Here is a 23,530-nt window from a genome sequence, read left to right as displayed (position 1 = left end):
AATACAGATAAGAAGAATAAAAGTTCCGAATGAACAATAATGAAGGGTCCGAATATTCCTTCATAGGCTTTATTTCTAACTAAATAATTTGCGTGAACCCTCAGTGGTTCATGCGATAACGGTACTAGTGAATATATTGATACGGGTTCTCCGTTTGTTCACGTATGATATATATATATATATATATATATCATCTGATATATATATTAAGTTGGGAATATGTTCCCTTGTTGGTCACTTCTAGCCAAGCATCAGACTGGACAGCAGTGAAATAAAGTTCTATTCAAGATTATTCTAATTTGTATTTAGAAGAATAAGATAAATTACTAAAGAGTAACTTAAGTTATTACTTATTAAGTATAGTACATTTACATAATTTACAGTCCAAGTATAACTCTCGAGAAGGGATTCTGAGCATTTGGGTTTAGACACAGGTTTCCCTGATTTTCCACTTTATTTAAAATGTAGTCTTTTGACTGCAGTTTAAATTGAGTTTGACCGAGGTAACTCGTTTTAATTGTTTTTCCTGGCCGGCGGGATCGTTGATGACAGAGCAAAATATGTTTGTACACAATTTTGCCTGTACCAAGTCAGGAATATGACAGTTATTGTCCATTCGATTGATATATTTTATCGTTTGATTTTGCCAATCGAATTTTTATCGGAGTTCAGTATTTTTGTGATTTTATTTTTTTTTTTACCTATTATTCAATTGAATTTTTTAATGAAAGTTAATTTTATGTGCATTGATACTCATACTTATGCTTTATGTATATAGCTTTTATAAATTATATTTATATTGATAAAATATGGGGTCCACCAGTAATGCTGGGCGATCGGCTATATAGTATTTAGTAGAATTGATACATTTTGCTTATTATGTAATCAAATAATCATATTAGCGGGAACGTATGTATGCCAATGAATGATACTCTTACGCGTCCTGGATAAATGTAATTATGTTTCGAACGGATACATACTTTTCAAGCGATCCGCAATAATTAAGGAAAAAGGTAAAAAAAACCAACAAATTCAATAGAATTAATAATTTGAGATAGAAAGAAATACGACACTGAGATTCATGAATACATGTACATGAACAATCCTAAGTTTTACACGTTACACCACGATTCAAAGTAATGATGTACTCGTTAAAAATTAATTAATACTTTAAGACAAGATAAAAGTTAAAATTAACGAAGACCCAGTAGATGTACATGAACAGTCCTATGTTTTACACCACGATTCAAAGTAATGATGTACTCGTTAAAAATCAATACTTTTAGACAAGATAGCGACAATTAAAAAATCGTGCTCAAGTCCGAAAAAGGTTATTGCTTACACATTCCATAACTACTTTTGAAGCTAGCGAAGTTTTAATTTAATGTTTATTATATTAAAGAACGTGCGCTGTGATTAATATTATATTTGATTGTCTATTGTCGGTGGAGAATGTTAAAACATTCAATGTTAATCAATACGCATGTAGTATTATTTTCGAGTTACTTGTTCCGGGCGTTAAAAACCCTTCGGTGACCGCGTACGTTTAAAAGGCCTTTGTAAAAACAACATATTGAGTAGGCTCAACTGACAAACAGTAATCTAATCTAATCTAGACAAAAGGAGCATTGATCCCGCCAAAGATTCGTCTCGTCCACACTGTTATGACTATGATTCTAATTCAGTTAAACCAATTTTGTCTCTAAAGACCCTTCTTTTAGTGACTTGCTTTATGGTGCTAAAATATCTGCTAATGACCAATTTTATGAACTGTCCAAAGAATTTATTGTATAAAAACTGTCAAAAAAGGTGCAATTTGGATACCCTCATGTTAAATGTCTACGTTTTAGGCTTGCGAAAACACAGTCTGTCTGCTTTTATATTTTTTTTCTTGAAATATTTGTTTCATAGTCAATTATTCTTTTCTCCTTGATGTTGTGTTTAACCTATTTAATCACTGTTACCACTGCGAATTCATTTTTCAGAAAAAGTTGTTTGTTATATTATCAAGCTTTTTGATATATTGCCAATTCTTTTAAGTGCCCTTTAGCAAGGTAACATAGGGGAAAACATGCATATTATATAATTAGGGCTTTACATTCTACTTTTGGGGAGTAGGTAAGAATCAAGTAAGAGTTACAGAAATATGTATTAAAATTTAGCATATTTGCCCACTATTTCATTATGAAAAAAAATTGGCATGATTTCTACAATGCAAATAATCCTTTACAGAACCTCCGACACATTTATATTTCTATGGGTTAACAGATAATAAGTTGAAAGGAACGGAAGGAGTAGATCTGCTAATAAGATGTTTAGCACTTGGTGGAAAGCCTGCACCTAACGTGTCAATTCTGGACGGCTCAAGACCAAACAGTATCCAGGAAGTAAGCTACACAATCCCAATGATATATAGAGATTATCATCAGAAGTCAATAGAATGTCAAGCTAACAGTGCTGCATTAGATAGTTTAATATCAACAACGGTACAAATATATCTAAACTGTAAGTAAAAGTGATCGATTAGTAAAATAGTTGCACTGTTTATCATCAAATGGTAAAATAGTTTACGATCTTATAAACTTTTGTAAACTAAAATTCAGGTCTTTATGAACAGAAGTTACGTATAATGTTTCGGCCTTTTAGTCATGCTTCTTGTTTTGTCCCGACCTATTATAAATCGACTCATTATAAAATTTGCAATGCTTTATATAAAATTAAGGAGATGTGGAATGAATGCCAATAAGACAAGTATCCACAAAATGTTCAAATGAAGTGTTCATGTGTATGTAAGCTAATTATTATAGGCAACCGTAAGGCTGAGAAAAACCCATACCGTATGGTCTTCTTCAAAATATCCCGACATGAACAATATAAAACAATTCAGTTGAGAAAACTAAAAGCGTTATTCATAACTAAACAATTTACGAAAAAAAGTATATAACAGACATGAACTTATGACAACCACTGAACTACAGGCTCCTGACTTTAAACAGACACAATGAATGTTTTTGAGCGCTACCACCCTTTTTTACTTGCAACATTGTTGTAACAGTACAACAAACTATATACATATATTGAAAAAGGCTTAACTCATCAGATGAATACAAATATAATTACATCTAACAAAAACATAGTGCACATCCTACCTCTAGTTAATTTAGTACAAAGACATCATTTACATCAGTGAAATGTTTGACAATGTGCAACACCAAACTAAGGTATCGAAAATTCTTATTAGTACCGTGGAAGTATATATGTGTATGTTTATGTAGAAACAGACATAAACACAAATTTTTGGCAGGATGTCACAGTTTGTACAGAGCTGATGATATGACAAATATTATGTATCAATCAGTGGCGTTCTTTGGTCTGCTGCAACATTATTCATTCCTGATACATGTATACTCTTTGTATGTTATGTTTTTAAACATGTAAGAATACATCATTACAATTTCAGTAACACCATTAACACCAATCTTCAATACACATGAAGTCAGTACAAAAGAGACAGTACCACTGAGAGTATCCTGTACATCATATGGAAGTCTACCGGCAGCTACCTTTACATGGACTATTGGTGGGAATGATGTAACATCCAATTCTACAATACCACATACAGCTACAGCAACTAATGACACTAACACAGTGATATCTGCATTGACATTTAGTGTAGACAGAAACAACGACAAGCAAAGTATAGCATGTCAGGCATCCAATACCGTGGGCAGGGTCAGTGCGAGTAAAACTTTAGATGTTAAATGTAAGTAAGCTTAGGTATTTATAAGGTTTGTGTGTCGATGTGACTGGTAGCAACAGTAATAATTCAAATTACTTACAAAATTGCATTTTATAAAACTTAGTAATAGATGTACATGTGACCAAAAATATTACAAACAAACAAAATGAAATAAACAGTTATGTGATTATTTTCAGGATATACATGCCTTCATGTTATTTGGTCTCTAATGAAGAATTGTCTCATTATCAATCATACAACATTTTTTTCTAAACGTTTATAGAAGGTATACTATATTGTACACATATACACATGTCATCATGTCACACCTATGTGTTACCTATCAATAGCCAGGCATCATTTTCATTATTACAGATGGGGTTTTTCAATGGAATTATCGAATAGATTTGATATCATATTTTATTTCATCAGTCTGTTTGTTATCTGTCTCAGCATGGCCATTTTAGCAAATCTTCTGAGTTTTGTTTAGTGGTTTTTGCATGTACATGCTATTTCAACCAAAGATCAACAAACAGTGTTGAAAACTAATGAAGGATAATTTGTATACAGATTATTGTCATGAGAAATCAAACTTAAGTTCAACAATTTAAAATGATAGTAATCGAACAAATAGATTTTGAAATAAAGTTTCGGAAAATTTGAAATTATGTGAAACTCTCAAAGATAACGACCGACAGGAACTTTTCAATCCATTTCATAAGCTAGGAGAAATATACGCTCTCTGCTAATTTAAAGAACGAAGCAATAACTCTAATGTACAAATAGTTTAAAAACAGGTTTTGTCTATTTTCAATCACTCTAAATGGGCATTTATTTCATGTTAAATTAAAAAATAAAAGAATGTGTCTGAGGACACAAATGCCTCTGCTAAAGCTTACTTTTAAAACAAAAGTTGGATAAATAGAACAGTCATATTTAACACTTACGAGTGCATTCCCCTTGTAGTGAGGAATACACAAGTGTCCATCCACTTGCACCCTTCGGTAAAATATTTAGCTATTTTGTTTAGAACTAATTAAATCATTTATCAGCATGGGTTGAGTATATGCTTATGCACGCTCTAGGAATTTTTGTATCGTTTACTCCTGTGTCTTTCCAAATTAAGACTGTCTAGTAAAGCACATATAATATAAAATTGAGAATAGAAATGTCAATGAGACAAAAACCCGACCAAAAAGTAGAAAATAGCCGAAGGCCACAAATAGGTCTTCAATGCAGCGAGAAACTCTAGGACCCGGAGGCGATGGCCCCTTACCAAATATGTATACTAGTTGAGTGATAATGGACGTCATACTACACTCCGAATTATACACAAGAAACTTAAATTAAAAATTATACAAGGCTTAGAAAGGACAGAGGCTCCTAAATTGGAACAGACGCAAACATGGGGTGGGGTTAAACATGTTTTTGAGATTTCAACCCCCTCCCCCCCCTTTTACCTCTAGCCAATGTAGAAAAACAAACGCACAGTTATACGCACAGTATAACTCAGTTTCAGAGAAGTCTGAGTCCGATGTCAGAAGAAGAAGCAAAAGAAAATAAACAAAATGTCAATAATATATAAATAACACCAGACTACTAGCAGTTACCGACATGCCAGCTCCAGACCTCAATTAAACTGATTGAAAGATTATGTCTTCATCATATGAATATCAGGCACAATCTCTCCCGTTAGGAGTTTAGTATTACAATGTATACCATCATAAAATATATAAGAAGAACATAACCTGTGTCATGCCATATGTTTTACTTGATAACAAACTTCAAAGCAGCCACAATATTTATCTTCACTGAAATCGTATACTTTTTACTGGAACAGCTATTTAGTGATACGTAATTGAACTATTCTCATTCTGTAATATCAATATATTTTATATAAATAATCTGGCTATTTGTCTTCTGCTTTGTAGCTGTGTCGTTTGGTTGCTGGCTCAGTGACATATACCTAATAACTCATGTACTACCGTGTGTAAGGCAAATTGAACCATGATCGTATACATGTTTGTAACAATAGTAAAAGAAACAAATGAATGGTATATAACTACATGCCAGACAACCAATATGTGCAAAAGAATGTAAATAAAGGAAATTGACTGGCCTACTATTATATTTATTATAGTTTATATGCATAATTACATGGATACCTTCGAAATTTTTTTAATCGAAGATCATATCCATACAATGTATAATTATCCGTTTGTTTTACTGTACGGGAAGATAAAAATCCTGATTAAGGCTTCATTCTCTTAGTGGTTTTCAAAGGGAGATTATGACCGTTGTTAGATTATTAATATCTTTCCTTTCTGTACATGTATTTTAAGAATTACGGTAAATACAAACTATCCAAATGTAGATCTCCAAGCTGTTAAAGTTATGAGATAGACTCGTTTGATAGCTTTGCATTATTAGTAGTTCATTCTAAAATCACAATCTATATATACACATATGTAGCTTTTTTAATATATAGCGGTAGACAAGAATTTTTAATGAGGTGTTCCCTTTTAATCTGCCGTGAAGATCTTTGAATATACCAAATACATTTAGGGACTACCTAGTAAACGCATTGCTTATTCACGACGTTTATACATCTCGCAAACAAAGTGTTCTTCAATGTGTTGGTTTTTGTCGAGTCTGCGACTTTTGTCACTGAAAAATAAAGGCAACAGAAGTATACCGCTATTCAAAACTCATAAATCCATGGACAAAAAACAAAATCGGGATAACAAACTAAAACTGAGGGAAACGCATTGAATATTAGAGGACACAACATTAAAATGTAACACACAGAGAAACGGATCAAGCATTCGACAAAATCCTATGAGAATAACAAATATAACATCAAAACCAAATACTTGAATTTGGGATAGATAAGTACCGTGACACGTCTTATAGTAATGTGAATTCATACTAAAAAATAAGAGAATACAATCAACACAACGGAAACACAACGTTAAAATATAACACACACAGAAACGAGCTATAATATAACAATGGCCATATTCCTGACTTGGTACACGACCTTCTTCAAGGAAAAAATTGTGGGTTGAACCTGGTTTTGTGGCATGCCAAACCTCCCTCTTTTATGGTCATGTGGAATATAACATCAAAATGAAAACACAACATTACAGGACTACAATAAAAATAAAAAGGAGAAAACAAATTTACAAAGAAACACACGAATAATAATTTTAAAACGCCAGAAGTGCATTTTGTCCACACAAGTCTTACTAGTGACGCCCAGATACAAAAGTTTGAAAGCCGAAACAAGTACAAAGTTGAACAGCGTCGAGGACCAAAAGTTCCAAAAGTTGTGACAAAAACGGCCAGGTTTTTCTGTTAGGTACCAGAACATCCCTATTTTTTAGAATAATTTATACTTTTGCAAACAGTAAATTTTATCAAATGACTAAACAAAAGATATACATGATAAAACTGAAGTATTAACTAATTACAGGAAACAACCGAAATACATGACATAACCCGACAAAATGCAACACAAAAAATAGACACATCAAAATAAGTCAAAACCTCATCGACAAGTGACGTCATATTTGAAAATGTAAATATGACAAAAAAATTACGTCACATTTGAAAGCGCGACATAGGGATAATGGTCCGATAGAGGCGGTGGCATCGGCGTTGACAGTAACTAACTAAGGTTTATATTAAAGAAGGTGGAAAGCATGGATACTTCATACTTTGTTTAGATGACTTGTGCTATGAAGTATCCGTCCATCATAGTGTATGTCTATTGTCCTTGGTCTCTTCTTCATGGTCAAGTGATTACTTGAAAAAATGTTAAGATATTTTGTAATGTTTAATATCTCCCTGATTATGTGTAATAGAATAACTATATTTTGTATGTTCTTACCATGCAGTTCATACAGTTTTCATCTGGGTGTGGTTATGATCTTATTTATTTATTCATTGTTTGTTACAGATGCTCCAGACATCACTGTTACCAGAACTACATATACACAGAATGATGCTGACAGAACAGTAACATGTAATCCTAGTGGTAACCCAGACAGGTATACCTATCATAAATGGCAACACAGGTCCAGATATGGAGAGCTTATACGAGAGTTTGTTGGAAATAAAACTCTGAAGTTACCTGATGTCCCAGTATTGTTAAGACATCAGGACAGTGGAGAATATGTGTGTACAGCCAGTAATGGTATCGAGGACAAATTCAATAAGCTTGAACAGACAGGATCTGGATTAGTTACTGTGAACGGTAATCTGGGTTATTTATTTATGGGAACATATCAAGCTAATGTGATAGTATTCACTTGTTCCTATCAAATTTTTATAAAAAATTTAGGCTTGGATGGATTATTTGTCATCATATTTTCTTAAGTGTAGTTTTCATTAAGGTATGACTTTCTCCATTTGTTTAACATTGTATCAAAACACATTGTGATTGCATAACTAACTACATATTTTTGAACGATCTAATGTCATAAAAAATCTATCTTGTTCATTTAGGGTACACCGAACTTAAGTTGTGCATCAGTGTACATTTAACAAAAAGATTTTAAACTTTGTAGGATTGTTTGCTATCATGTGTAGTTGATCATATTGTACTTAATTATGTTTTTTTTTCCAAACCATTGTATCATGCAAATAACTATTAAAATAAATCTTTGCACAATTAAAATTTTAAGTTTTGAATAAAAAAACAGTGACTTCAGAGTTTAATTATAAAAACTGTGTCAATAAGATCATTTATAATTGTATACAATAAATGATTTCCTACATATTTTGTTTACTTTTAAATAAAGTCAACGCATATCTTAACATATTTAATGTGTTGACTTGGCTCAACATAATGACATTACTACAATAAAATCAGAATACTTGAGAAACAGGTTCAATCCACCATTTTATACATTTGAAAATGCCTGTACCAAGTCCCGAATATCACAGTTGTTGCCCATTCGTTTGATATGTTTTATCATTTGACTTGACCATTTGGTTAGGGACTTTCCGTTTTGAATTTTCCTCAGAGTTCAGTATTTTGCTTTTTAAAACTTCTAATTATCCTTCTCAGCTTCAATGTCATCTGTCAAACTTAAATAGGAAATTCAGGATATGTTATTAGTTCATGCAAACTGTTATTTGGATGGAGAGTTGTCTCATTTTGTAAGCTCTGTTAATATGATAACTAGTGTGTCAATATCTTCATTGTTTAAAAAATATATTAACTTTTTAATGTGATCATGTCTTGATCAAACTATTTCAGATTCAAAGTTTGTCAAAATGTTCATCTTTATAAAAGATTACAGTAAAGAAACTATATTTCATTGTGCTTTTTTTATTGACAAAACTTTAATTAAGGAATTATTAATTCTTGAAAGAATGCCTACAACGTTTCCTATGCAGTCATTTTAACAAAAACAAATATCTCTGTATAATTTCAGCTCAGCCAGTGCTTACTCCAGACAACATTGACAGAGTAAAACAGTTTGGTGAAATCGATAAAGCAGTAGATATATATGTTAATGTGTATAGTGTTCCAACATTTACCAGTTTTGTATGGACTCGCGATGGAAAACCAATAACAACACAAAATTCAGCAAAATATCAACTATTAAGTTCCTCTACTATAGTACAAGATAAGATCCATGGGAAGGAAGTGCAACTGGATGGTTATAATTTGACACTGACGATACATGATTTGAAAGTAGAGGACTTTGTAAATTACACTGTAACACTTAAAAGTGGATTTCCAGATGTAAAGTTTACTATTGTATTGGAATCTGCCAGTAAGTAAAAAAAATAAAAAGATAATATGTGATTGTTAAATTCTCTATTGTACTTTAGTATTTCAGTAAGAATATCTTAGTTCAGAACAGAAAACAAATAAAAATTCAATGTTGTCTATAATAGTTCATATATATCTCGCGGTATTTTCTCAAATCTCTTTTCTGTTGATAGCGACTGCCATTTAGGATATTCTACACTTATTCCCTTGACGAACTTTTCTCAGTTGTACTTCCCTTCCTGGAGTAAAGCTGGATCTGATACATGCGAAAGCTATTTACCTTGCTAAATAGATGTTTCATTTTAGATAAACATCAAATATGTCAATACATATTATTCAAATGAGTTTAAAGAGACTGTTGTCCATGTACACCATCTATCTAAATGCCTAATCGCCGCGATATAGCCTTTTTGTGCTAATGCGGCGTAAAGCAACCAACAATCAATCTAAATGCCTAAAGCGTTCATTCAACGGGTTTTTGGGGTATACAATGTCTATATATTACGTTTTTAAAAATAACCTACAGAAATGGAAAGAAAACCTAGTCATCTGAAAATTAAGTTTTACAAACAAAATGTTACTCAAAATGGAATGTCGTTGCAGATTTTTTTGTTAACGTAAACGTAAACGTTTTAATAATAATAAAAAAAGCACTACTGGGTTTTCAAAACCTGATAATAAATATATTTCATTTTCTTGGACTGGATGATCTTAATAATTTTATTTGAGAATTAGCACGATTAAAAATCCGAAAACAAATTACTTTTTTTATATTTTTAACTTTTTCAGTTGAATGTGATTTCTAGCTTACAACATGTACAAACCTGCTCGTGCATTTTTCATTGTTATTCAACGCAAATTTATTTTCTAAGATACCTGGGACGATCTTATTTCACAAAGGATTTCTATTGTCTACTTATTGTACCTCGAACTTATTTATCCGATGTGGGTCTTTAAGTTAAAGTTCAATTCAATAAAAGCTAATCGGGCATGACTAATTAGATACGCCCTCTTAAAATCAGGGGGCCCGAAATAGGATTGGGAAAAACACCCAGCAAAATACCTTAATTTACCATTTCAAGAATTTGTTTGATTCAAATTTTTGCTTTAATATCTTCGATCAAAAATCAGGCGGTATTTTGTGGAAATAAATAACCTGTCCCGAACCAGGAGATGTTGGCTGCAATAGGAATTAATTTATAAAAAAAGTCCATATCTCATTTACTTATAGTGGCCGTTATTGTTTGTAAATTCATGACGTTTTGTATATGACATTCGTCTATCGTGGAGAAAAAAAATGAAGGGGAGCTTTATAACTAACGAGTTCGATCATTATTGTTCAAATCTATTCTATTACGGCATACGTTTTACCTCTAGCGAACGCTCTGCCTTATTGTAAAAAGTCCCACTCTAAACTTGTGAACATTTGCTTCAAATTGATCCACTTTGAATCTAGTCGTGAATATGCATGACATATTTGCCACTGGACACAAAGGAGCAATAAATTAATCAGCTTTATTTAGTGATTTTTTATATATTTCATTTTTATTTACATTTGAATTTTTAGGCGTAAATCTTGCATTTCTTCCATCATTTTTCCCTTTGCATTTAATTTTTTTTTTTAATATTAAAAAAACGTTGTCGTAGTACACATCAGGGATTACATTGTATAATTTCCAGCAAAACTAACAGGGGAGGGACTACATCAGAAAAACAATCTTCATTGAGTGGCAATAACTTATATATTGAAGCATACAATGACGGCTCCCTCGTCTAGGTGACAACATTTGCTGTTTGAAGTTTATTTATATCTCAGACTGGTATAACAGTTGTCATAAAAGGGGAAAAAAAGATAAAAAAAGGTTGGCAACAATTTATAAAAAAGATTCAACTTATTTTGAGCGTTTCATTTTTTTTAATATTGTCTTGCTAATCGGTTTTGTTATATTTTTTTCATCTACTATTGTTCTAGCAAAAGTCACAAACATGTTGTTAAAATCAGCCATGCGACTTATAATTATTTAAAAAGATTAAGCTGACTTTACTTGTTGTTTACACATTTCAATCATTCAACTCGTGTGTAGATCATCTTTTCCTCTAATGTTTTTTTAAGGTTAAGATAGCTTGGAATTCTCACTGCACCAGGCATCTGATATACATTCCTATTATATTTTGATCGGACAAAGCTGCGTATTTATATAACCAATAAGCCAAACGAACGCACCAATTTAGCAAGGGTATACTGTGGAACGGGAGAGGTCTAGAGAATGATGTAAATATTTCTATACCCAAGCAAATATTGGTTTTGAATAAAAGGAGATAAAGGTCTACATAAATGCGACAGCAACCCAAAGACACAGATAAATAAAAATATTTAGAGTCAACGTTCGGTCTTTTTTTATTTATAGAACATTCCGTGTACAGAATAATGAGCTCGAAACAGACCCATGACTAAATAATAGTTATACGGAGTTAATTCAATAGTTTCCGTCAAATATTATATATCCGAAAAGGCACATTTGATTTACTATAATTATTTACCGTGAAAGATAATAATCCCAACACTTCACTGTATAATAAAACGGTAAAATCAATAATGATAATGGATGACGACCAGCGGCGAATAAACGATTACGTGAAATATAATAAGAGCATTAACCCCGTTTTTACTAGACTGACAAGCTGAGTATATTTTTTTTATCGTGTAAGTTCACAAGATATTAGTTCGCAGGAAGAAAAGTCACCCGACCAGGACACATTTCCGACGCTGAGCCGGCCAGTCTGTGCTCTTACTTTATGATGCCACGTGTTAAGCGTTGAAATAGAATACCAATTTAACTAACGTCTTTGTTTGACCCTTTCGGGATTCGAACAAAGGAGTAGGTTCAGTAAGACCCCTTTTTGGCCCCAAAATATAGCAGTTTTAGACAATTTTGAAAATGTAATCGTTTAAATATTTATTGAAAAGTAGAATGTTTCTGCTACATAAATATGGGCTGTTTTTGATAATACAATGCACATGTATCGGGTACTAGCATTATTAAGTCATGCTAAATTACTGAAATCTTAACAATTGTAGCATTTTAGTTAAATTTTAGACGGTTTCCGTCTTAAATGAAAGTGGCCGCATTCGTGTTCATTCAAAATATTGAAATGTAAGTTGTATTTGATGATAATACATAATATATATAAAGGTTGAGGATGAACACGGATGCGGCCACTTTCATTTTTGACAAAAACCATCTGAATAGTGACGATTTTTGGCATATTTGATAGATTTTTCATATGTAAGCTTGAATTGGAGCGTTTTAATGACTTAATAAGTTTAAATCTTTCAAATAAACTAATTGAATCAATTGAAATAGACTCTTAAGCGTTTAGAAAGTGTCTAAAATCTTTCGTTAGATGAACTTGAAAATTGAGGCCGAAATCTGCCCTTACCAGACCTACATGTACTTCTTTAATGACCTCCCGCTCTCGAGGCGAACGCCCCCACACGAGACCAACCAGGAGAGCAGTAGTGATCGATAGTACAGAATATCATACCAAAAACTAAAGTACAATACACAATACAGTTTCACAGAATTCTCACAGTTACTAAAGCGAGCTAAAAGTATCTAATCTAAATTGGATGCGTGAAATGATATTGTAAACTACACGTAAACATGGATGATCGACTTCAGGGTAGATTTTATGAATCAAATTAAAAACTCTTGCACCTTTTGTACGACCTACCTATTGTATTTAAAATTCATGTGTTATAGTCATTAACAGGCATGAAATATTTGCTACTGGACTTAAAGCAAACAACAATTTGATTAATATCTCTGTTACAGTACTAGTACTTGGCACACAAAGACAAGATCTTGTAAAATGCTATAATTTACAATTTTCATTTCAATTTTTATGTTGTTTTCTTTTCTTTTTTTTTGGGGGGGGGGGTCTTTTCAGTTTATCACATAAATGACTGCTTATTCAAAGGTTTTAGATATTTTTTTACTATTGTTCTTATCTAATGTTTAAATACGATTTATAAAATATGATTTTTTTTGTCAGGCAAGGATAAAACTAAGAATGATGAAAGTTTTTTTCAGGTGTTTTTGCTTCATTTAGACACGAAAAGGGAATAACGGACGACTAAATTAAAGTGTTTGTTTTCATATAATATATTGAACTGGCGACTATATCTCACCCAACTCGTTTTGATCGGGACAGTGAAACCTAGTTTAATACGGTTTTATCCATTGAAGTTTGCATGCATAGTTCTTATTTGAAAAACACACAAATAAAGCAAGATCTATTAATTAATTGGACTGAATAGACAACACTAAATATTTTGCATTCGCATGTATCTTAATGTAGGAAATTTCCAAATCAGAAACAAAAGGAACATTTGCCGGATGAATATTGTGAAATACCTTATGCATCTAGGACTGTCCGATTAAAAGTTCTTAAACAAGCTGTTTAAAAAGCTAATTGTTGGAAGAGTTTACTTACTGTTTTCTAAGGTCTGATCTTTACGAATCTACATTATTTCATGATTACTGACAGATCAAAAATATCAAGTATATATAGCATGAAGTTGTTGGGCATAATATTCATTGGTCAGTTATAAATGAGGTCTGTACGGGGGTTTTGATTGCTAATTTATTAAATAAGAAATCGTTATTTTGAAAAGTTGGCTAAAAATATAAACTTACCCCCTAATTTTGTAAAACTATCATTTGGTGTTATTTAGATGCTATTTTTTTTTTTTATCATAAATAAATAAATATATGATGTATCGCATTAAATTGGTCCGTCTCATTTCAATTTGGTAACTGTTAATTGTATATACCAGTCTGAGTACTGTTTAATAACATTAACGGTACCAATTTTTCTGCACCACTATCATTTAAGTTAAACATATTTAGACTCGTCCAGTTCAGGGGAATTAGGTTTCTGCAAGTGCTTTTTTGTACTTTTCATATATTTTTGACGGTTTGTAAGTCAGTAAAAGTTCAATGATTAAGTTAATATTGACATTAAAGGACCTCCTCACAAAAAGGGCTGCTCAAATCCCCTCGCCCTTCGGGCTCGGGGATCTGAACACCCCTTTTTGTTCGGAGGCCTTTTAATATCAATATTAACTTATCATTGAACTTTTACTATTACTTAATGTTCAGCAAATATAAAAAACTTTCATTTCAGATAAAACCAAATTAATCATTTTTTTTTAATTAAACACATTATGTTTTGTATCTTTTTCGTATATGGGATCCCATACTATACATATTATAGGAGTATTTGATCTCGACCAAGTAAAATCTTATTAAAAAATGTAAAATCTTGTAAAATTATCGCTTAAAAACCCGACAAACGCGTATTTCTAAAACCTATTTAAAGTTACTAACAGAGAGAAAATTTATACCAGAGTGACATTCACGCTCAATATTAGAACATATATCATTATATTGACAATACAAGACAGAAGTTAAAAAAAGACTATAAAATAAACATAAACTGTAAAAAAAAAAAAAAAAAACCATTGGTGGACAACTATAAAAAAAAAGCTGTTGTTGTTGTATCTGTTTCTATTTTGAACTCCAATTTTCTAAGGGGCCGTGTTTTATAACGCATACATGCTTAAATTTAAATTTTTAGAACATAAAGTTAAAGATCTATCCTGGGTAAATAAGGTCGGATTGCCAAAAACGAAGAAGCGATATCTTTTATGAGGTGAAATCGTTCAAAAATATTTCAGATACATTCTTAGAAGGGTGTTTGGTGATTTATATTTTGTATTCACAGCAGATAGCAAGAAAACGAAGTTTACAAGTTTAATTAACAAAACATTATTGAAAATTTTGAAAAAAGACAATAAAAATCAAAACCAAGGAGTGAACAAAGGCTCACAAAACCAAAGGACATTAACATCAATAGTTATAAATAAGAAATAAGAAACAACACAGACTCCACTAAACACCGGGAGTTAAATCAGGTGCTCCGGAAGGGTAAGCATTTCCTGCACCGTATATGGCACCCGTCGTGTTAGGTAGCACTCCACAGTTAGAAAATAAAATTAAAAATGAGCCACAAATTGTTTAATCATTCCCCTATTCCTGGATTTCTAATACATTAACCTAACTGTTTGTGTTATACATGTGCATATGTACATTGTATGTAATCAGTAACTTCCAAAGATTTGATTTTCAAAAGTTAAAAAGGTGAACATTAATTTCTTTTATGTGTATCCATGGCAACATTCTGCATTTATTTACCATAATTATTGCAAAAAGGGGGGTGAACATGTCACATATCCCCCAAAAATTTTGATCAAACTAGAATTTCAATGCCTTTGAGTGATACCTTTTAAGAAACTGTTTTCTGAAATCTTCCTAATGATCAAATAAAAAATGGGTGTCTTTCGCCTCATTTTTTCGTAAAATCCAATCACAAAGTTCGTGCGATAAAAAGTTGGAAAAAACATTACAATAATTGCCAGACCAATGTATGGTAGGGACATGCAAATACGGACTGTCATACAGAAAACAGCCTATGTTACATACATTACATAACCTTTATGTTCATATAAACCCAATACAAACGTTATTTTAATACTCAGCTATCCAAAAAATTATTTTATTGCACACTAGCTCTCAAATTTGATAAATCAACAGGGACCACAATGCGAAACTACACACCTAACTGTGGAGTGCTACCTTATTTCTTTGTTCAGCTCGGTAACGATGGAAGGTTATTATGACTGAGGAAGAATATCAGATTTGATTTCTGACACTTTTATCATAATAGCCAATCAGCTCATGATGGCGACCGTAACATTTCTTGAGTGATGAATGTTATTGATGAATAGCCCAGTCTTAGCAACTTTTGTGAAAGCAGTATTCCTCGTTCAACAAAATCAACGTACTTTAATCTAGCCCTAGAGTAACGTATCAATTGAGATACATATATTCCATATGCTGGTGCCGCTGCGATGTTGCTACACAGAAATGAAAAGTTGACTATAGGAAAATTAAAATCAGCGCGTTTGTCATAAATTTGGTATTCAACTACCAGCAGTAGTCATTTCGAGAAAAAGGGCTAAATATGAAGCAAATTTATCTGTGTCGGTAGTATCTTTATTTTCAAGTTCACTTGGATATATTAAATGTAAGTGATCACTGAGTTTATTATTATTAATAGACAGTACATCATCAATAGACTGAAAGGTGAAATTGAAAGACTGGGCTTATTTCTTTTCTCCTTTCTGTATTAACCCTTGGATAAATTCTGCTTCATAGGACTACAAAAACAAATCTGCAAGTAGAGGAGGGCAATTTGTACCCATTGGGATTTCAATAGTCTGTTGGAAGACCAAACCTCAAATTCAAAAAAGATGTTGGCAATTAAAAAGTCCAGCATGGCAGTACTAGTGATATCCTCATCGGTGTATATTTTCCATGACTCTATGTCATTTTTCACAAAGTAAGCTGAATTCCTGCCCAAAACTAGATATTTAAAACGTCTAGTGCCCTTTTGGTTAAAGAAACATAAGCTGACGAGTTCTTTCAGTCGAGCTTTCAGTTTAGTATGTGGAATATATAGTGGTATAAAGAGTTGAAAAATCAAAGGTTTTAATATTGGTACAGTGTTATAATGATTGGGATTGTAAATTCCCAAATAACTCTTTTTAATTTTTCAGTATCCACATCTGATTAACACCACTTCTTGAATATGCCGTTTCGAAATATTTTTTTTAAGTCCTTCTTCGACTGCAGTGAGTATGGCAGTAGGAACTTTAGAAAGGGTTTTAGTGGAACACTTTGAAGAACCTGTAATATACCTTTCCTTATAAGGATTCTTGTGAAGCACAGGAATCCAATATAAGGATGGAAGATCCTGATCTTCATCCTTGGATTAACACCAAAGGAGATTAGAACCGATTTGTGGTTTTCCAGGATCTCCTGTCTCGTAAGCGTACGTAGTGTATATGTAGAATTTCCAAGTGGGTTATTTATCCCGAGTTCCTTACTTAGGCAGTCAATGTAATGTTTCTTGCAAACAAAAACAATATTGTTTGAAGCTTTGTCAGCTGGAACGACAACATATTTGTCATGGAGGCAAGACAACTCCTCTATGACCTGAGGTTTTTTTTAAAGATGGAAGGATCTTTGGTGCTCTTTGACCCTTTAAGCTTACTTACTTTTATCTAAATCAATGACCTCACTGATTTTACCCACTCCGAAAGAGTGTCAATCTCAAACTTTTCTCTTTTTGCCCAGTCTTTTGCATGATCCTCATCAGAATCCATTAGTAGTTTTAAGTACTGCTTCCAATTGATTGGCTGTGGCTATCTGTATTTCGGATAAAATTACGCATTGTTTTGAAAATCGTGTCATGAAAATAAAAAAAATAATCTTTTAAAGTATATGTACAATATATGTAGACAAACACCCCACCCCTAAAAAACAAACAACAAAATAGAAACCCGAGAAAACAAAGAACAGAAAACAACATAAACGATAAAACATATCGCAATGTAGTTGATAGAAAGATACAAATTCGATATAGATGACTAACATAACAGTATCAACATTTCAACTAGTCGCTCAATTTGTGCAAAAAACTAACTTATTTTATAGGCTTCTAAGGGAATGAACAACTCGCATTTTTAATTAATAACTGTATGCATATATTCTTCAATAACAATAAATAAACTTGAAGGTTGGAAACAATGTGACATTATATAGAAGTCTCGTGAAAAACAATGAATTTTAAAAATAAGCAGAAAACAAAAATGTCAAAGGTATTCATATCTAATTAATATGATCAAATAGTTATGCAATTCAAAATGTGGAGTTAAGCCTGTCTGCAATTGTGTTACTCGTCATAACTAATCCTTGATAGTTTAAGAAAAAAAGCTTTCAAAATACATGTGAAATTTTGGTTCCTACAAGTAAAAGACCAGTTCCCTGAAACCACAAAATAAACCCTGGCAGTGTATATCAGCAAACGGCGTAAAAATTGCATAAATAATCGATAAACCATTAAATAACTTTTTTTTTTGGATCGTAAAAATATTCTGATCATTATTAGATTACATGTATATATATCTTCGAAAATCTGTAGCTGTGTTTTAATTCCTTAGTCAACCATGAGCGGTATCTTATATTACAAAACGATATGCTACATAGTTAAACGGATTAATGTTTATGCTTTTGTCGGTTAGGGCTGCGTTCGAAAGTGTAACTCTCTATCATTATTAAACTAGATATTATTCAATAACAGATAGTAACGTGTTTGTGCCTTTTTGACAATAATCAACAGTTTCTATCAAATGTTAGTTTGTATTTTTTTTTTAAACATTTTAAAACATAATCGTTAGGTGTACCAGAAACACCAGGAAATTTAGTAAAATAGACTCAGCAATTACAAGTATCACTGTTCAATGTTCGTTAACTTTTATAAAAATCTCCTCTAAAACTACTGGGCCAAATTAAACCAAACTTGACCACAATCATCATTGGAGTATCTAGTTTAAAAAATGTGTGGCGTGACCCGGCCAACCAACCAAGATGGCTGCCATGGCTAAAAATAGAACATAGGGGTAAAATGCAGTTTTTGGCTTATAACTCAAAAACCAAAGCATTTAGAGCAATCTGACATGAGATAAAATTGTTTATTAGGTCAAGATCTATCTGCCCTGAAATTTTCAGATGAATCAGACAATGGGTTGTTGGGTTGCTGCCCCTGAATTGGTAATTTTAAGGAAATTTTGTCTGTTTTCGGTTATTATCTAAAAAATTATTATAGATAGAGATAAACTGTAATCAGCAATTATGTTCAGCAAAGTAAGATCTACAAATAAGTCAACATGATCAAAATGGTCAGTTGACCCCTTAAGGAGTTATTGCCCTTAACAGTCATTGTTATCTCACCTGGCCCGAAGTGCCAAGTGAGCTTTTCCCATCACTTGGCGTCAGTCGTCCGTCGTCCGCCGTCCGCCGTCGTCGTCGTTAACTTTTACAAAAATCTCCTCTGAAACTACTGGGCCAAATTTAACCAGACTTGGCCACAATCATCATTGGGGTATCTAGTTTTTAAAAAATGCAGTTTTTGGCTTATAACTCAAAAACCAAAGCATTTAGAGCAAATCTGACGGGATAAAATTGTTTATTATGTCAAGATCTATCTGCCCTGAAATTTTCAGATGAATCAGACAATGGGTTGTTGGGTTGCTGCCCCTGAATTGGTAATTTTAAGGAAATTTTGTCCGTTTTCAGTTATTATCTAAAAAATTATTATAGAAAGAGATAAACTGTAATGAGCAATTATGTTCAGCAAAGTAAGATCTACAAATAAGTCAACATGATCAAAATGGTCAGTTGACCCCTTAAGGAGCTATTGCCCTTAACAGTCATTTTTTACCTATTTTTCATAAATTTTTGTTATCTTTTACAACAATCTTCTCCTCTGAAACTACTGGACCAAATTTAACGAAACTTAGCCAAAATCATAATTAGGGTATTTGTTTCAAAAGTTGTGTCCGGTGACCCGGCCAATCAACTGAGATGGCCGCCATGGCTAAAAATAGAACATAGGGGTTAAATGTAGATTTTGGCTTATAACTCTGAAACCAAAGCATTTAAAGCAAATCTTACAGGGGTTAATTGTTTATTAGGTCAAGATCTCTCTGCCCTGAAATTTTCAGATGAATCAGACAATGGGTTGTTGGGTTGCTGCCCCTGAATTGGTAATTTTAAGGAATTTTTTTCCGTTTTCGGTTATTATCTTGAAAATTATTATAGATAGAGATAAAATTTAAACAGCAATTATGTTCAGCAAAGTAAGATCTACAAATAAGTCAACATGATCAAAATGATCAGTTTACCCCTTAAGGAGTTATTGCCCTTAATAGTCATTTTTTACCAATTTTTCATAAATTTTTATTATCTTTTACAAAAATCTTCTTCTCTGAAACTACTGGACCAAATTTAACGAAACTTCGCCAAAATCATAATTAGGGTATCTAGTTTAAAAACTGTGTGCGGTGACAAGGCCAACCAACAAAGATGGCCACCATGGCTAAAAATAGAACATAGGGGGAAAACGTAGATTTTGGCTTATAACTCTGAAACCAAAGCATTTAAAGCAAATCTTGCAAACGGTTAACTTGTTTATCTAGTAAATATCTATCTGCCCTGAAATTTTCAGATGAATTGGACAACTGGTTGTTGGGTTGCTGCCCCCAATTGGTAATTTTTAAAGAATTTTAGCCGTTTTTATACGACTGCAAAAATTTTAATTTTTTGGTCGTATATTGCTATCACGTTGGAGTCGTCGTCCTGCGTCGTCTTGCGTCGTCGTCGTCTTTCGAATACTTTTAGTTTTCGCACTCTAACTTTTGTAAAAGTGAATAGAAATCAATGAAATTTTTACACAAGGTTTATGACCACAAAAGGAAGGTTAGGATTGATTTTGGGAGTTTTGGTCCCAACATTTTAGGAATTAGGGGCCAAAAAGGGGCCCAAATAAGCATTATTCTTGGTTTTCGCACAATAACTTTAGTATAAGTAAATAGAAATCAATGAAATTTTAACACAAGGTTTATGACCACAAAAGGAAGGTTGGGATTGATTTTTGGAGTTAAGGTCACAACAGTTTATGAATTAGGGGCCAAAAAGGGGCCCAAATAAGCATTATTTTTGGTTTTTGCACCATAACTTTAGTATAAGTAAATAGAAATCTATGAAATTTAAACACAAGGTTTATGACCATTAAAGGAAGGTTGGGTTTGATTTTGGGAGTTTTGGTCCCAACAGTTTAGGAATAAGGGGCCTAAAGGGTCCAAAATTGAACTTTGTGTGATTTCATCAAAAATTGAATAATTGGGGTTCTTTGATATGCCGAATCTAACTATGTATGTAGATTCTTAATTTTTGGTCCCGTTTTCAAATTGGTCTACATTAAGGTCCAAAGGTTCCAAAATTAAACTTAGTTTGATTTTAACAAAAATTGAATCCTTGGGGTTCTTTGATATGCTGAATTTAAAAATGTACTTAGATTTTTAATTATTGGCCTAGTTTTCAAGTTGGTCCAAATGGTGGTCCAAAATTAAACTTTGTTTGATTTCATCAAAAATTGAATAAATGGGTTCTTTGATATGCCAAATCTAACTGTGTATGTAGATTCTTAATTTTTGGTCCAGTTTTCAAATTGGTCTACATTAAGGTCCAAAGGGTCCAAAATTAAACTAAGTTTGATTTTAACAAAAATTAAATTCTTGGGCTTATTTGATATGCTTTATCTAAATATGTACTTTGATTTTTGATTATGGGCCCAGTTTTCAAGTTGGTCCAAATCAGGATTCCATATCAAGTATTGTGCAATAGCAAGAAATTTTCAATTGCACAGTATTGCACAATAGCAAGAAATATCTAATTGCACAATATTGTGCAATAGCAATTAATTTTCAATTGGAGTTATCTTTCTTTGTATAGAAAAGTAGTTGATAATATATGTTGGAAATTTGCCAGACATGACTATGATTTCATTTTCTATTTTTATTTGCCAATAACTTTATGTAAATAACTTCATTGGAAATTTGCCAATATAAAATGTTGCTGATGAAGCTTTTTTCTTATCTTATCTAAAATGTTTTTAGATAATGTATGTTTGACATTTGCCAGACATGACTATGATGTCATTTTCTATTTTTATTTGCCAATAACTTTATGTAAATAACTTCATTGGAAATTTGCCAATATAAAATGTTGCTGATGAAGTTTTTTTTTCCTTATCTTATCTAAAATATTTTTAGCTTAAAAGTTGTGTCCATACTTGTTCTCATTTCAGATTTCATAAATAAAAAGAAAATTCTTCAAACATTTTTTTGACAGGATTAATATTCAACAGCATAGTGAATTGCTCAAAGGCAAAACAAATTTTAAGTTCATTAGACCACATTCATTCTGTGTCAGAAACCTATGCTGTGTCAACTATTTAATTTTAGATTTAAATAAGTTTGAAGAAGAAATCTTTAATTGATTTGTAAAATCTTGAGATTTGTTTTGTGTAAAAAACCCATATAATGTCAAAAATTTTATCACAATCCAAATTCAGAGCTGTATCACGCTTAAATGTTTTGTCCATACCTGCCCCAACTGTTCAGGGATCGACCTCTGCGGTCGTATAAAGCTGCGCCCTGCGGAGCACCTGGTTGGTTATTATCTAGAATACTATTATAGATATAGATAAATTGTAAGCAGCAATAATGTTCAGCAAATTAAGATCTACAAATAAGTCAACATTACCACAATGGTCAGTTGACCCCTTAAGGAGTTATTGCCCTTTATAGTCATTTTTTAACATTTTTCATTAATTTGGTAAATTTTGGCAAGTTTTTACAAAGTTTTTTCCTCTGTAACTAAAAGGCCAAGTTCATTACAGATAGGGAAAATTGTAAGTAACAAAAATGATCAGTATAGTATGATCTACAAACACATCACCATCACCAAAACACAATTTTGTGATGAATCCATCTGTTTCTTTTGTTTAATATGCACATAAACCAAGATGAGCGACAGAGGCTCTTAAGAGCCTCTAGTTTTTACATGTCCCGCCGTGTCTCAAAAACAATAAATGGTTATTGCTTAAAACTTTCCCAGGATTTATTGATGATTATTGCATAAAACTTCCACACAAGACGCCGGGCGCATCATGCGCTCATGGCGCAGCTGTTTATTCTTGTTTCCAGACAATATAACTTGTGTGTAAGTGTATGGATCTCTTTGACATTGTACCACAAGGTTTCATATAACATGGGGAAGGCTGGGATTGAGTTTGGGGAGAACTGTCCCAAACATGTAGAATTTAGGGGAAAAAAACTTGTGAAAAAGGGCAAAAAACAAGCATTTTTTCTGGTTTCGAGACAATAACTTGTGTTTAAGTATATGGATCTCTCTGAAATTGAAGACTCCATAGTACAAAGGAAAGGCTATGATGGAATTTTGGGGTTATTG

At 32.3% G+C, this 23,530-nt stretch overlaps 1 pseudogene; it reads left to right on the top strand.

Annotated features, from left to right (window-relative positions):
- LOC143078557 (uncharacterized) overlaps positions 1-23,530 on the top strand; it is a 53,744-nt pseudogene that overhangs the window by 14,903 nt on the left and 15,311 nt on the right.

Source organism: Mytilus galloprovincialis, chromosome 6 (assembly GCF_965363235.1).
Source record: "Mytilus galloprovincialis chromosome 6, xbMytGall1.hap1.1, whole genome shotgun sequence".
Lineage (NCBI taxonomy): Eukaryota > Metazoa > Mollusca > Bivalvia > Mytilida > Mytilidae > Mytilus > Mytilus galloprovincialis.
The sequence above is the reverse complement of the archived record's forward strand: the minus strand, read 5'-3'. Positions and strand labels throughout refer to the sequence as shown.